Source organism: Mus caroli, unplaced genomic scaffold, assembly GCF_978045245.1.
Source record: "Mus caroli unplaced genomic scaffold, Mus_caroli_1 scaffold_18, whole genome shotgun sequence".
NCBI classification, from domain to species: Eukaryota; Metazoa; Chordata; class Mammalia; order Rodentia; family Muridae; genus Mus; species Mus caroli.
Genome location: NW_028227273.1, coordinates 66,239,491 through 66,253,845, shown reverse-complemented (window position 1 = coordinate 66,253,845; position 14,355 = coordinate 66,239,491). Strand labels below are relative to the sequence as shown.

The 14,355-nt window shown below is 50.8% G+C and overlaps 1 protein-coding gene across 1 annotated transcript in view; it reads left to right on the top strand.

Annotated features, from left to right (window-relative positions):
- The first annotated feature begins 5,254 nt into the window (after nucleotides 1–5,254).
- Pacsin1 (protein kinase C and casein kinase substrate in neurons 1) overlaps nucleotides 5,255–14,355 on the top strand; it is a 51,583-nt gene continuing 42,482 nt past the window's right edge. Inside the window, exon 1 of the mRNA XM_021186397.3 lies at nucleotides 5,255–5,426. The gene's annotated coding sequence lies outside the window, so the exon portion shown is untranslated. The remainder of the gene's footprint in view (nucleotides 5,427–14,355) is intronic.

Genomic DNA, 14,355 nt, shown 5'->3' with positions numbered 1-14,355 from the left:
AGAAAGAACCTGGTACAGGGGCGGCTGTGTTTGTTTGTGTGTCCTGGGTAAACTGTCTCCAGGGTCCTAAATCTGGGCACCTCTAAAGGTTAACGGTTTCATGCAGGAGGTGTGGTTTCTAGCCGTGAGTCAGAGGCAGAGAAACCATCGCAAGGCTCATGACATCTGGTCTCAGGGTCCAAGATGCGGCTGGCAATCGTCCCTGTCCACCAGGCAGGTGACTGTCACTGTCCGAGAGCTTGAAGCGAGCTGACTGCGGCATGAGGAGAGAGAACCGAAAGGCTGTCCCTCAGCACTGCCCATTCCCACGTCAGGTTGCTGAAAGGGAGCGCAGAAAATAAAACCCTGTCCTAGGTAGCCTAGACCCAGCCAGACTCCCGGATCCATCTTGCCCAGCCTCCAAACAGGCTGCGCAAGATCAGAGCGGCAGCGACCAGATCAGAGCTCAGAGATCTGTTTATAGCCCCAGCTCTGTCACAGACGTGCTGTGTGACTTGGAACGAGCCTCTTTCACTCTCTGGGCTTCAGAATTCCATCTACCCACAGTGGGATAGATCCCTAGCCTTCCTTTTCAAGCTGGGGAAAGAACAGGTGTGGTTGGCCTGGAGGTGTGGCGCGGTCAGACAGTGCCTGTTGAGCATGCGCAGAAGGCTAGGCAAGTAAAGGTGCTTGCTGCAGAAGCCTGGTGGCCTGAGTTCAATCCCAGGTCCTGGAGGAAGAACACTGTTTCCCAGAAGTTATCTTCTCACCTCCATCCACGCACCGTGGCACTTGTGCTCAAACACACATATCATGCTTGCAGGGCACACACACACTAATAATAATAATAATAATAATAATAGATAATTGTTAGCCAATATGGTGCCACATGCCTTTAATGCCAGCACTTGGAAGGCAGAAGCAGGCAGATTTCTGAGTTCGAGGCCAGCCTGGTCTACAGAGTGAATTCCAGGGCAGCCAGGACTACACAAAGAAACCCTGTCTGGAAAAATAAAAAACAAAAACAAACAAACAAACAACCCAAAACACAAAAACCAACAACAACAAAATCGCAAACTGGGCATGGTGGTGCATGCTTGCAATCCCAGCACTGTGGAGCGAGGGTAAGGGTCAGAAGTTGTACCTCACCTGTAACGGCTCAAGACCACCATAGAAAGATACACGTGACTGCCTGAGGGAGAGAAAGAGAACTCAAAAACAGCTCTCCTTCCTCCCCCTCCCCCTAAGCCTTTTTTTTTTTTTTTTTCCTGTACGGAAGACAGGGCAACTGGAGTCTCCCTTCTTTTTTTTTTTTTTTTTTTAATATTTTTTTTATTACGTATTTTCCTCAATTACATTTCCAATGCTATCCCAAAAGTCCCCCACACCCTCCCACCTGGAGTCTCTCTTCTACCCGGCCCCCTCTTCCAGGCCCAACACGCAGTATCAATTACCAATCCATTATTCATTCATTGATTTATTTATTCCAGCGCCTTTCAGTGCTGGCCTGCCTTTCTGTCCCTACGCCTTTTGTGTTTCGCTGGCATCTGCAAACCCCTCAGGACCAGCGCTGGCTTCCTTCTGCGTGGCCCAGAGTCTGAGGGAGGATGGACCAAGGGAGGCTCAGGGCTCTGGGTGGGAAGGACAGCCCCATGGAAGCATACAGGGGTCAGATCTCCACGGGGCTGAGAGAACGTGAGGCCAGGACACGAGAGACGTGGGAAAGGCTCAGAACAGGAAGAGTTGCTGTGCCGGAAACGGAGGGCATCTGTATTGAAGCAGAGGCACAAACCGGGAGGGAGGGTGGGGGAGGTACGCGGAACAGGAAGGGGTGGGGGTGGGGCCCAAAGCAGGAAGGTGGGTTAGGTTCACCTTGGACAGACAAGCAGGAGGTCTGCAATTAGAACGTCTACAAGGAAGCTGGTCTAAATTGGGAAGTGTGGGCATCCCGCTTCAGTTCCCGAAACTTTATTTTAGGTTACACAGTGTGTGTGTGTGTGTGTGTGTGTGTGTGTGTGTGTGTGCATGTGTTCTGAATTCAACCCCAGCCACACGTCAGCTCTGCACAGAGAGCCCCTGGCTGCCTTCTGTCTTTACCCTCTCCCCTCTCTACTTTTGTTTGTTTGGTCTTTAAAAGAGACTGCTTTGTTTTTTAAGGCATGTGTGTCTACGCAGGAGTCTGCCCACATGGGTGCAGGTGTCTAATGAGGCCTGCAGAGGGCGTGAGGATGCTCTTGAGTTGAAGTTACAGACAGGTGTGAGCTGCTCCATGTGGGCGCTGGCAACCAAAATTAGGGCGTCTAGGAGAGCAGTAAGTTATCTTAACCACTAAGCCTCTCTTTGTTTGTTTGTTTTGTTCTGTTTACAAGACAGGGTTTCTCTGTGTATCCCTGGCTGTCCTGGAACTCACTCTGTAGACCAGGCTGGGCTCAAACTCAGAAATCTGCCTGCCTCTGCCTCCCGAGTGCTGGAATGAAAGCCATATACCACCCTAGCGACCTCCTGTTGGATTTTTCAAGAGGCCCAAGATGACCACAGACTCACTGTGTGGTGGAGGATGACCCGTCCTCCAGCCTCCACTTCTGGAAGCTGGGGTTACTACAGTCCTGAACCACTGTCACCAGCTATGTGCTGGGGCCCAGGGCTTTGGGTATGCTCAGCAAGCACTCGGCTGAGTCATGTTCTGAACACCCTCCCGGTCTCCTGATGGACCTACAGCTCTGTGAAGGCTGTGCTTTCTCCCAGCCTCCGGCTTCTCTTCTCCACTGTATCATAGCCTTCTATCCCCTGAGCACTCACTTAGAACTCTTTTCAACCCTCCAAATGTCTGACCGTCTAGGGATATATCCTGTCTGGGAAGTCTGGTGCTGTGGACTCCGCTGGCTTTTTTCTTAAAAGTATCATCATCTTCACCATCACCACCACCACCACCACCATCATCATCATCATCGATACCCCTCCTCTGCCTTCTCAGCCCTCACACACACACCCAGTCCTCAGGGCTCCAATTTGTCTCCATGAAAATACTTTACTGTCTAGCTTGGCAGATGCATGACAATGGTGGGGGGGGGCGCGGGGGGTGTGTGGGCAGACTTTTCTAGCCTTTCCCTCTTCACACCTCTGTGAGAACCTCTGTGAGGAATCAGCCTTTTGGTGTGAAAACACTTCTGCCATAAGGGGTGCATTTGCACAGCCCTGGGAGAGAGGACTGGCTACTCAGACCTTTGTGGTTATAAAGATGGGGGCCACTTCCCCCTCACCTTTTAGGTTCCGAGCAGCAGGTGAGATACTCCACCTCCCGTGTCTGGTTCCAGCATCCCACCTGGCGAGTGTAACCACCACCACCATTGAAACGATGAACAGAGCCCTGAGTGTGTCCGTGGCTCCCCTACACCCCAGCCACTCCACCAACAGCTTGTCACACGGTTATCAAGATAAGGCGACTGAGTCAGAATGTTCCCCAAACAGCTGTCCTACCCGTGTGAGCCTCACAGCCTTGTCTGGGGCTGATGGTAAACTCCAGGTTGGGGTGTGGGGAAATAGGAATCAATCGGGGTACTCAGGCAGGCCTGGAGGGTGGGCCTCATTAGCCCCAGGCTACCGTATCAGCCATCTGTCTAACCTGGATTTCAGCTCTCCTTCAGCACCACGAGAAAACCTTTCCGGACAGCTCTGCCCAGAGCTCTCAACCTTCCGTGGAACACCAGCCACTATGGTGGCTAATCTGGACTTGATTGGATCTGGAAAGAAGTAAGAGACTCCGGGTAAGCGTGGAGGGCATTTCAGGGAAGGACTGACTGAGGGGAAAAGAGACTCTCTGGTGGTGGGCGGTACCTCCTTGGGGTGGCGTGACGTAAGAAGTCGGGGGGTGGGGCACCGTGCCCTTGGCTTGCCCACCTTTGCTTCATGCTGGTGAATGCATCTGCTCCGGTGCGGCTGCGGCCGCTGCAACCAGAACCCCACGTTTCAACCTTCCAAAGTCCCCCAAAGGCCTCTGATGACTCCCGGGCCTCTTCGGCAATCCTCCACGCATTCAGTGCCACACTGGGACTCCTGAGGAACCCGGTGTCCCAGGGCAGCTGCAGGATTCTCAGCCTGTCCTGCCTGCAGAGGCTTGTATTGTTTAAGCCGATCTGATAAGCCCCTTCGTAAAGTAAGAGTCATCCATTCTATCCCTCGGTTCCCTGACTAATAATACTTGACTGTCTGGTCCTACCCTAGATGAGATGCTGCCTGGTGATGTCTTGGTGATGTCTTCTTCTATACTCTAATAATATAGCTTGAGGATTAGAGAGATGGCTCAGCGGTTAAGAGCACTGACTGCTCTTCCGAAGGTCCTGAGTTCAAATCCCAGCAACTACATGGTGGCTCACAACGGGATCTGATGTCCTCTTCTGGTGTATCTGAAGACAGCTACCGTGTACTTATACATAATAAATAAATAAATCTTAAAAACAAAGCAACAATATAGCTTGAAACTAGTGTCCATGGAATTCTTAGCAAATGAACGAACACTGTATGCAGGCATTCCTCTGGGCTCCTGAACTGGTGAACTTCAGAGCTCACGGTGAGCCTCACCACCAGGGGTTCAGGAAGACTTCCTTCTGAGAACCCTGTCAACATCCAGTGTCTCTCAAGGTAGGGAGGGGCAGAGGTGGGCAGTTTTCGCCTCCTGGTCTTCCTTCTCTGGTTTGTGCCACGCTCTGGACACATTGAATGAATTCTCTGCTCTTCTGTGTCAGGCCCCACTCCCTGGAGCAGCAGTCCGGCTCCTGGAAGCAGTTAGAATACAAGGCAGCAGCTGTGTGTCTCCATTTGGATCCCCAAGTCCCAGGGAATCTCCAAAAAGGCCTCCAGCTAGCTTTGCTGACAGCCAGCTGAGGTGAACTGGCCTGAGGATCCACACAGGCCTTCTTGGCAGAGCTGAGTGTGGGAGTGGACCATGGGATAGGGCAGAGGAGAGCATCCTCACTATTTGGCCAATCTTAAGTTATCCTGTTCTCCATGAACCCAACACACACGGATAGGGAGGGGGTCATCACACCAGGGTTATACTGCAAACCCCTATCCTGCGTGCACCCCCACATGAGAAGCAGGGATTAGGAGCGCGCAGGAACCACACACACCGAGCTGGGGAGCAGGCGGCCGGGCGGGCGCGGCCTCCGGGTACCGCGGCGCTGCCACCTGCGCAGCCACCGCGCCGCCATTGGCTAGCGGAGAAGCCGCTCTAATCCGCGCCGCCTCCGCCCCCGCGCGGCGCTGCGCTCCGCGGAGTCTCTGACCTTCCTCCTTCCCGCAGCCCCTGAGAGACGCGCGGCGGTCGCGCCAGTCTTCTCCTCCTCCTTTTCCTCCTCCTCCCCCGGGAAGCCGGCCGGGCTTGAGGCTGGGCCGCCGCTGCCCGCTTTGCCACCCGCCCCGCTGATGGTGTCCGGTGCTCCGGCGCCCAGGTAGGGGCTCTAGAGCGTGGAGAGAGCGCGGGTTTGGGGGTGGGGGTGGGGTAGTGTTGGGGGTTCGGGGAGTCCAGGGCTCCAGTGCGGGATGCAGATGCCCAGCGTATGATGGCGTTGGATACAGCCGAGGGCAGGTATCTGGGGAGAGGTAGGCGCGCGCCCCCAGATGCTCTTGGCTTGACCCAGCCAGTGCCAGAATGGCCCCTTGAGGATACTAAGGGGGAGGCCTCTACCCTGGGGAAAGGGGGAGGAAACACGATCGTTGGGAAGCTGGGGCCTGCCCGCCCCCCGGTGTTGTATGTTTTTCTGGGGCCAGCTGGGATGGGTGGGCCGATGCCAGCTTGGTGCGTATGTTATTTCTGGATCAGAGTGGGCTGGGGAGAAGCACAGGCGGCGATGTCTGGTTTAGATTACAGGTACTTCCTTCTTTGCTTCCGACCCCTCCCCCCACCAGCTGGGGGTGGGAGGTGGAAGGAGAGAGGAGGTGGCGATGCTGAGGGCCCCCGCAGATGCTGCAGAATCCTCTCTGCGCCAGCCACACCGCCTTCTCCCTCCACCAACCTCAGCCCATTTGGTCACGGTTGGGGCGCTCTCCCGGTTGTGTTCACCTTTCAGGAGGCTGTGGAAAGGTTAAAGGGTCATTAATGTGTCTGCGACACAGTGGCAAACCCCAGAGCTTGGCTAGACTCAGCTTCAAACCCCCGATTTTTAAGTTCCAGCCTTGCCCCTACCCCCACCTCCCCCAAGCACAGCTCTGCAGCCTGGGGGGAACTTAAACATGAGGCACCTTCTTTTTCTAGGCACAACCAGAAATAGCCCATTGTCAGGGCCCAGCACAGCTGGGGTGCAGATTGCCAGTGGTCTGGGAAGCTCTGCCCGCAGCCTGGTTTTCTTATCAGATGTTTGCCTGGTTACTCAGATCACCCTTTCTAAGCGGCTTCCTGGCACCCCAGGGGAGAGGTCACCTCTGGCCCCACGTTCTTGAACCCTGTCAACCGGGAGGTTACTTTTGTCTGGCCTGTCCCCCTCTAAACCAAAGGGCCTTCAGGCTAAGAATCTGACTTGCCTCTGTCATTGTCAGTGTCTGAGAAGGGCTCCTCACTGAAGAAATGTTTTCACTATGAACAAACGAATGAATGAATGAATGAATGAATGAACGAATGAATGAATGAATATGTAAACTTTGGGCAATAGCTACCAAGCTGGAAAATGGAGGGGAACCCCTTTGGTCTTTCTATTCCCTGGGACCAAAGAGCCACCAAGAAACTCCTTTAAGCCTGGGGTTGAATGTCAGCTGTGACTATTGGTGGGGCTTCTGTCCTGTTGGTTCCTGACTGACTTGTTGGCCCCCTGTGTCCCCGGGGAGCCTGGCCCTTTGCTTAAGGCCTTCCTTTCTTCAAGCGTCTTCGTTGGTGATTTCTCCTCCAGTGCTACATCTCAACTGTAACAAGACAATCTGGGTCAGCTTTCAGGGCTGGGAGGGCCCCAGCCGGGCTGTTCTAGGTCTTTGGGGTCTTATGAGTAAACTGTGTTTGTAAAAGGTGACATGGGCCCTGGCAGAGAGCCCTTTTGACTTGCCTTGTTCCTTTGACAGGCGCACAGCTCTCCCTGAGTAGGGCTGTACCACCCTGCCAGTCAGCTGACTCCTCTTCCTCCCTCTCTTGCTTCCCATCGCTCTGAATTCTCACTCTCGATCAGTTCCTCAGCAAAGCCACCCTGCTCTCGCCTGCCAGCCTTCCAAAGCTTCCATGCCCATGGCCCTTGCCCCATCTTGCTCCTCTCCCCAGACCCGTTGCCCCAGTCTTTGAGTGACATCTTCCCTGGGTTATGGAGACAGTCGAAGGATGAAGGTGTGTCTTGGTCTGGTGACCCCCCCTTAAGGCCTGACACAGAGAGACCTTTACTTGTGGGAAGTGTGACGTAGTGAGTCATTTGAAAGGTTCTACCGCAGGAGATGCTTGCATCCCTGGCAGGATTGAGTGGCAGTGGGAGACTCACGGAAGAAGAGCAGCTTCTGGGGGTCTGTCAGGGCAGGAAGGACAGGAAGGACCAATGGGGAAGGAGCTCACTGATTGGGGGTCCTCCCCACAGAAGCAAGAAGAGGACAGGAGGGAATGACTGTGCTGAGGAGATGAGGGACAGGCTCCAGCCGAGGGCCTGGAACATTCTATGACAAGCACTTTCTGCTGAGCTATGATACCCCTAGCCCCTCACTGAGGGATTCTAGGCCAGGTTGTTTCTTCTGTGATATATGGTGCCAGCCCTTAGTTTTACATTTAAATTTTTGTTTTGTGTTTTACATTTCTACTACTACTATTATTATTATTACACTGTTTTGTTTTGTCTTGTTTTGTTTGAGACAGGGTTTCTCTGTGTAGCCCTGGCTATCTTAGAACTCACTCTGTAGACCAGCTTGGTCTTTTTTTTTCTTTTTTAAGATTTATTTATTTATTTAATGTATGTGAGTACACTGTCACTGTCTTTAGACAACCACAAGAGGGCTTTGGATCCCATTAGAAATGGTTGTGAGCCACCATGTGGGTGCTGGGATTTGAACTCAGGTCCTCTGGAAGAGCAGACAGTGCTCTTAACCACTGAGCCATCTCTCCAGTCCCCCCCCACCACACCTTTTTTTTTTTTTTTTTTTTTTTTTTTTTAAAAAAGACCAGTTTGGTCTTGAACTCACCAGAGTGGTGGGATCAAAGACATGTGCCCCCACCACCCTGCTTAGTAGATTTTTTTTTTTTTTGAGACAGGGTCTCACTCACTATGTAGCTCACTGGCCTGGAACTCACTCAGTAGACCAGGGTAGCCTCAATCCCACAGAGATCCACCTGCCTCTGCCTCTGCCTCTGCCTCTCTGCCTCTCTGCCTCTCTGCCTCTCTGCCTCTCTGCCTCTCTGCCTCTCTGCCTCTCTGCCTCTCTGCCTCTCTGCCTCTCTGCCTCTCTGCCTCTCTGCCTCTCTGCCTCTCTGCCTCTCTGCCTCTGCCTCTTTTTATTACTTATTCTCATGTGTAGGTATGCAGGTGAGTGCGCATGCCTGTAGAGATGAAAGCTGTTGCATCCCTTGGAGCTGAGTTGCTAGGCGGTAGGGAGCTGTCCACAGTGCTTGCTGGGAAGCAGCTCACCCTCTGAAGAACAGGGTGAAGTCTCAACTGCTGAGCAACACCCCCCACCCCCGCCTTATATATTTTTTTTCTTGAAGGAAAACAAAACCAAATCAGAACAACAGCAGCACCTTCCAGGTTGGTGAGATGACTCAGTGGGGAAGGGTACTTGCCATTAGGACAGATGATTTCAGCTCAATTTCTGGGACCCACGTGGGCGAAGGAGAGAACCGGTTCCTCCCGGGTTGCCCTTTGACTTCCACTCATGCTGTGGCCAATAAATAACTATAAAATACAAGAAAAAACAACCTTTCAAGTCAGATGTGTATGTCTGCATATGTGTGTGTATGTGTATATGTGTGTGTGTGTATGTGTGTGTGTGTGTGTGTGTGTAGACATTATGATATCAGCCCTTGGGAGGTAGAAGCAGGAGGATTAAGAACCAAGCCAGCTTTGCAGCTCAGTTTGAGTCTAACCTAGACTATAGGAGACTGTTTCAAACAAAAAGCTTTCAGTTTTTCTTATTGCAAAAATAATTGGTGTTCGGTGCGAATCATTTAGATCGGACTGGAAAGCCATTAGCTACCGTTGCGGCCCTTTGTCTGTGTACCTTGCAGTTGGTTTCCATGACCATGAAGGACTGAGACGGGGTGGCCAGGGCTCTGGGAGATACCCAACAGGAGCCACCCACCCCCAGAAGCAAAGCTTTAGTTCAGTGACAGTGGCAATCACAGATGACCACCCCACAGGCTTTGCACAGCTGACAGGACCTTCAGGGGCGTGTCTGCCGGGGACCAGTGTGGGGTGTCTATAGATGGTACCCAGGCAGCCAGGGCGATAGAGAATGCTTAGTTCTAGGAAGGGTGGACAGGAGGAACCCGAAGAGGACTTTGTGAGGCAGGAACTTCGATGATAAGACAGAGCCTATTGGTGAGGTGCCTTGAGCCTTCAGACTGGAGCTCCTGAAGACAGGGAGGACCAGGGGCCATAAGCATCAAGTGGTGGGAGAATGCTGGTGCGAGGGTAGCTCAGTGGTTAGGAGTACTGGCTGCTCTTGCAGAGGACCAACTTGGGTATGATTCTCAGCATCCACAGGGTGGATCAGAACTGTTTGTAGCTTGAGCCCCTGAGCATCTGGTGCCCTCTTCTGACACCGTCGGAGTACACAGGTATCCATGCAGGCAAAACACTCATACACATAAAATAAAACAAGTATGTTGAAAAAAAATGTAAAAGCTGGGATAGGCTGGAATAGGGGTGGTCCGATAACATCTGGGATGCCTGGCTAACGGTGAAATCTGAATTTGAGTGAGGGACGTGGCTAGTGTAGTGTGCCTGAGACCTTGGTTAAATCCCATCATTACAACAACAACAACAACAACTCAGGGGCTGGAGAGATGGCTCAGAGGTTAAGAGCATTGGTTGCTCTTCCAGAGGTCCTGAGTTCAGTTCCCAGCAACCACGTGGTGGCTCACAACCATCTGTAATGTGATCTGATGCCCTCTTCTGGCCTGCAGGTATACATGCAGATGGAGCACTCATATACATTTAAAAAAATTCAGATAAGTAAAATTTGTTTCATTCCTTTTTAGCATAAATATATCCCAAGTGTTGCATGAGCATACTTGTATTAAAAAGAGGGTTTTTTTTCATGATATCTCAGTGACAAAGTACATGCTGAGCGTTCTCCTGTGAAAGTCCTGGGCTTAACCCTGACAGAAACATTTTGATCTGGTGCTGATGGCTGCTAGCACTGAGGACCTTCTCACAGTGGAAGGAGGTAACAAGTTCTACAAGCCGATCTTTGACCCCCACGAGTGTACTATGGTACATGCCGCGATAAATAAACAAATAAAGGTAATGATTAAAAAAAAAATGGGCTGGTGAGATGGCTCAGTGGGTAAGAGCACCCGACTGCTCTTCCGAAGGTCCGGAGTTCAAATCCTAGCAACCACATGGTGGCTCACAACCATCCGTAACGAAATCTGACTCTCTCTTCTGGAGTGTCTGAAGACAGCTACAATGTACTTACATATAATAAATAAATAAATCTTAAAAAAAAAAAAGTTTAAAAAAAAAAAAGACAAACTTGAGTTGAAATCTGAATTGCATTGGCGCCCTTTGACCTCTAGGAGGCGGTGTTTAGGGATGGAGAAGGAAAGAGAGGAGTCTCCTATTTGCTCCTTTTCTGTCCTGGGAGAGGGGTGGTGGGTACTTATTTGAAATTAACAGGCGCGTGCGTGTGCGTGTGCGTGTGTGTGTGTGTGTTCAGCTGTGTAAGCATGGAAGTTAGGCCTCAGGGTGTCCTGCAAGGTCTTTATTCTGTGCTGCTCAGTCCAGACTTCCCTGAATTCTCCCGTCTCCTCCTCTCTGGCGGTAGGAGTGCTGAGATTACAGACACTTCTGTACCCAGCCTGGTGTGTGTTCTGCACGCCGCCCGGCGAGTGCTTGCCCGTTCAGTTGGGGCAGAGAGGTTTACCATCAACTTGGAGCTTCTAAATAGGGTTAATCCAGCACGGCACAAATCCTTGCAGTAAGCCTTTTCCTGGCCGAGGGTGTGGCAGACAAACCCATCACATCTCTGAGAGAGAGTACGCTGGCACCCCCTTTTTGGAAACACCATTTTGGGGGTGAGCCCAATAGGTGCAGTCTTAGCAAGCAGCAATGGTGAGTGACAGGTCACCAGGAAGACGTCAGGACGCCTCCTCCCCCTCCCCTTCACACTCCTGCCAACCAAGGTATTTCTTCATTCTGTTGTCATTCAGTCCTCGTCCCAGGCACTGTTGTAGGAAAGGGACAACCTGAAAAGGCAGTTATAACTCATGATGGGTTAAAGCAGGTGACTTTATATATGATTAGGATTTGATTATATTATTATTATTATTGGTTTTGGTTTTTTGAGACAGGGTTTCTCTCTGTAGACCAGGCTGGCCTGGAACTCAGAAAACCACCTACTTCTGCCTCCCAAGTGCTGGGATTAATGGCATGCACCACCACTTCCTGGCTCATTTTTTTTTAAAAGATGTATTTATTTGTTTTTATTTTATGTATATGAGTACACTGTAGCTGTACAGATGGTTGTGAGCCACCATGTGGTTGCTGAGATTTGAACTCAGGACCTTTGACAGAACAGTCAGTGCTCTTACCCTCTGAGCCATCTCACCAGCCCCTCATTTTTTTTTTTATTTAATTAGGATTTTTTAAAAATTTGTTTTATGGATACAAATGCCTGTATCTACGTATGTATACCATATGCGTATCTGGTTCCAGCAGAGGCCAGAAGAAGGCATTGATTGCCCTTGGGTTGGAGTCAGTCGCACTGTGAATAGACACCGGTCTGGCTCTAGAGTTTTATGTCCTCCCTCCGCTGACCCCTTGAGCCAGGCTGGGCGCATCACTGGTTTCAGGGATGCTTATGCAGGGATGCTGAGCATACTGGATAGCTATTGTGGAAGTAGCGGACTCAGAAGAGAGGGGTGGTGAGTTCAAAGGATGGAGGGGAGATTCCAGGCTGACTTAAAGCAAGGACAGGTATGGCTTGGGGCTGGGGGATGAGGTCCGGGCAGGACTGAATGGAGATACAGTCAAGAGATCGGTGAGACAACTGGTAATCACTGATGCTGGACATTCACTTAATCCGTTGTTTGTTTGAAACGAGGTCTCATGTAGCCTGGGCTGGCCTCACTCTGACGATAGAGCCTAGGCTGGCTTTGAACTTCTGGTCCTCCTATTTCCACCTCCTCAGTGCGGGGATGACAGAGTGCAGGAATGGCAGGCATGTACCAGCATACCTGGCACTGGTGATGGACATTTTAAATGACCGGCTCCATTGGATCCTTCTAGAGCAGGTGGCTCAGGGGTGAAGCAGCCCTTTCTTCACTCCTCAGCTCCACCCTGTAGCACCTGGGCCTTCCCAAGGGCATGCCTGCCACCAAAGAGGTGGCCATGACATAGCAGGAAGGTAGGGCTGGTCCAGGCTGAGGCCCACCCCTGATTCACTGAGGGGCTTTGCACCACTCAGGGCCCCTCTTGGACTATTTCCTCTTCTGTCTTTAAAAAAGAAATTCTTTATGTATTTTGAGACAGGGTCTTGCTGTATAACCTTGACTAGTCTAGAACATGCTACATACACCAGGCTAGCCCTATTTTATTTTGAGACAGGATATCACTAAATTACCTAGGCTCCCTTTGAGTTCCCTCTGTAGCTGGCTTCTACCTTGGAGTCCTCCTGCCTTATCCTTCTGAATATTTTGTCTTTTGGGGGGTGTGTGCATGTGAGTGCGTGTGCATGTGTGCGTGGGTGTGTGGTGGTGGTGGCGGCAGCGGGTAGGGATTGTCTCTAGGACTTGATATCTCCTCTGTCTTTAATTTGTAAATGTAAAAGAAAAAGATTTATTTATTAAGGGTCATGGTAGTGCACACCTTTAATCCCAGCGCTTGGAAGGCAGAGGCAGGTGGATCTCAGGGTTCAAGGCCAGCCTGGTCTACAGAGCAAGTTCTAGGACAGCCAGGGCTACACAGAGAAACCCTGTCTCAGCTCCTCTCCCCCCAAAAGATGATTCACAAACCCAAAGAGAAGGAAACACATCTCAGCGGATTTGAGACCCCACTGCAAAGAATTAGAAAATTCAGGGCCAGCCTGGTCTACAGAGTGAGTTCCAGGACAGCCAGGGCTACACAGAGAAACCCTGTCTCGAAAAAAACAAAACAAAACATGTATGTATGTATGTATGTATGTATGTGTTAGTGTTTCATCTGCATGTGCATCTGCACCCCAGAAGAGGGCATAGGAGATCATGGGACTGTGTTATAAATGATTGTGAGCTGTCTTGTTGGAGCTGAAACTCAGGTCCTCTGAAAGAACAGCCTTTCCTCCTAACAGCTTACCCATCTCTCCAGCCTTATTTGAAAATTCTTTATTGTCCAAAAATATAATTCATATACATAGAGAAAGTAGTATTTGATGTCTGCTTCTCCCTTGCCTGCAGTCTCCAGTAGTGCAATCCTTCTAACCAAATCTCGGGTATCGATTCACCATGCCTATCTGAAGACATGCCTCTAAAATAAGGACTTTCTTTTGTTTGTTTGTGTAAGACAGGGTCTCACTATGTAGCCTTGACTGGCCTGGAACTGGCTCTGTAGACCAGGCTGACCTCAAATTCATAGAGATCCATCTGCCTCTGCCTCCTGAGTGCTGGGGTTAAAGGCGTGCCACACCATGCCTGGGCGTAAAGACTTTCTGTTTAAAAATAGAAAAAACAGGTGGGCTCAGGGGCAATGGCTTGGTAGTTAAGAGCACTGACTGCACTTGCAGGGGCTCACATCTGTCTGGATCTTCTTATGGGATCCGAGGTCACTGAAAGCACGTGGTACGCATGTCCTCACTCACAGACAGACAGACAGACAGACAGACATAAATAAATAAGAATATTTTACAACTAGAAATTTTTAATCAGATTTTTGTGCACGTGTGCACATACACTCGTGTGGAGGTCGGAGGACAACTTGTTTCTAGAAGTCAGTTCTCTCCTACAGTGTGGGTCTGAGGGATCAAACTCAGGTCGTTAGGCTTGGCAGCAAGCGCCTTTACACACTGAGCCATCTTGTCTATCCAAGATAAGGACTTTCTCTGGGCAACTTTCTCTTTGTTTTCCTCCCTCTCTTCCTTCCTTCCTCGTTCCCTCCCACCCTCCCTCCCTTCTTCCCTTCCTCCCTCTGCCCTGCTCTCCTTTTTTGCTGTAGCATTGGAGATAGAACCCAGGGCTTTATACATACTGAGAAATTAAGGTTAGCCTGAGCTACATGTCAGATTTGAGGG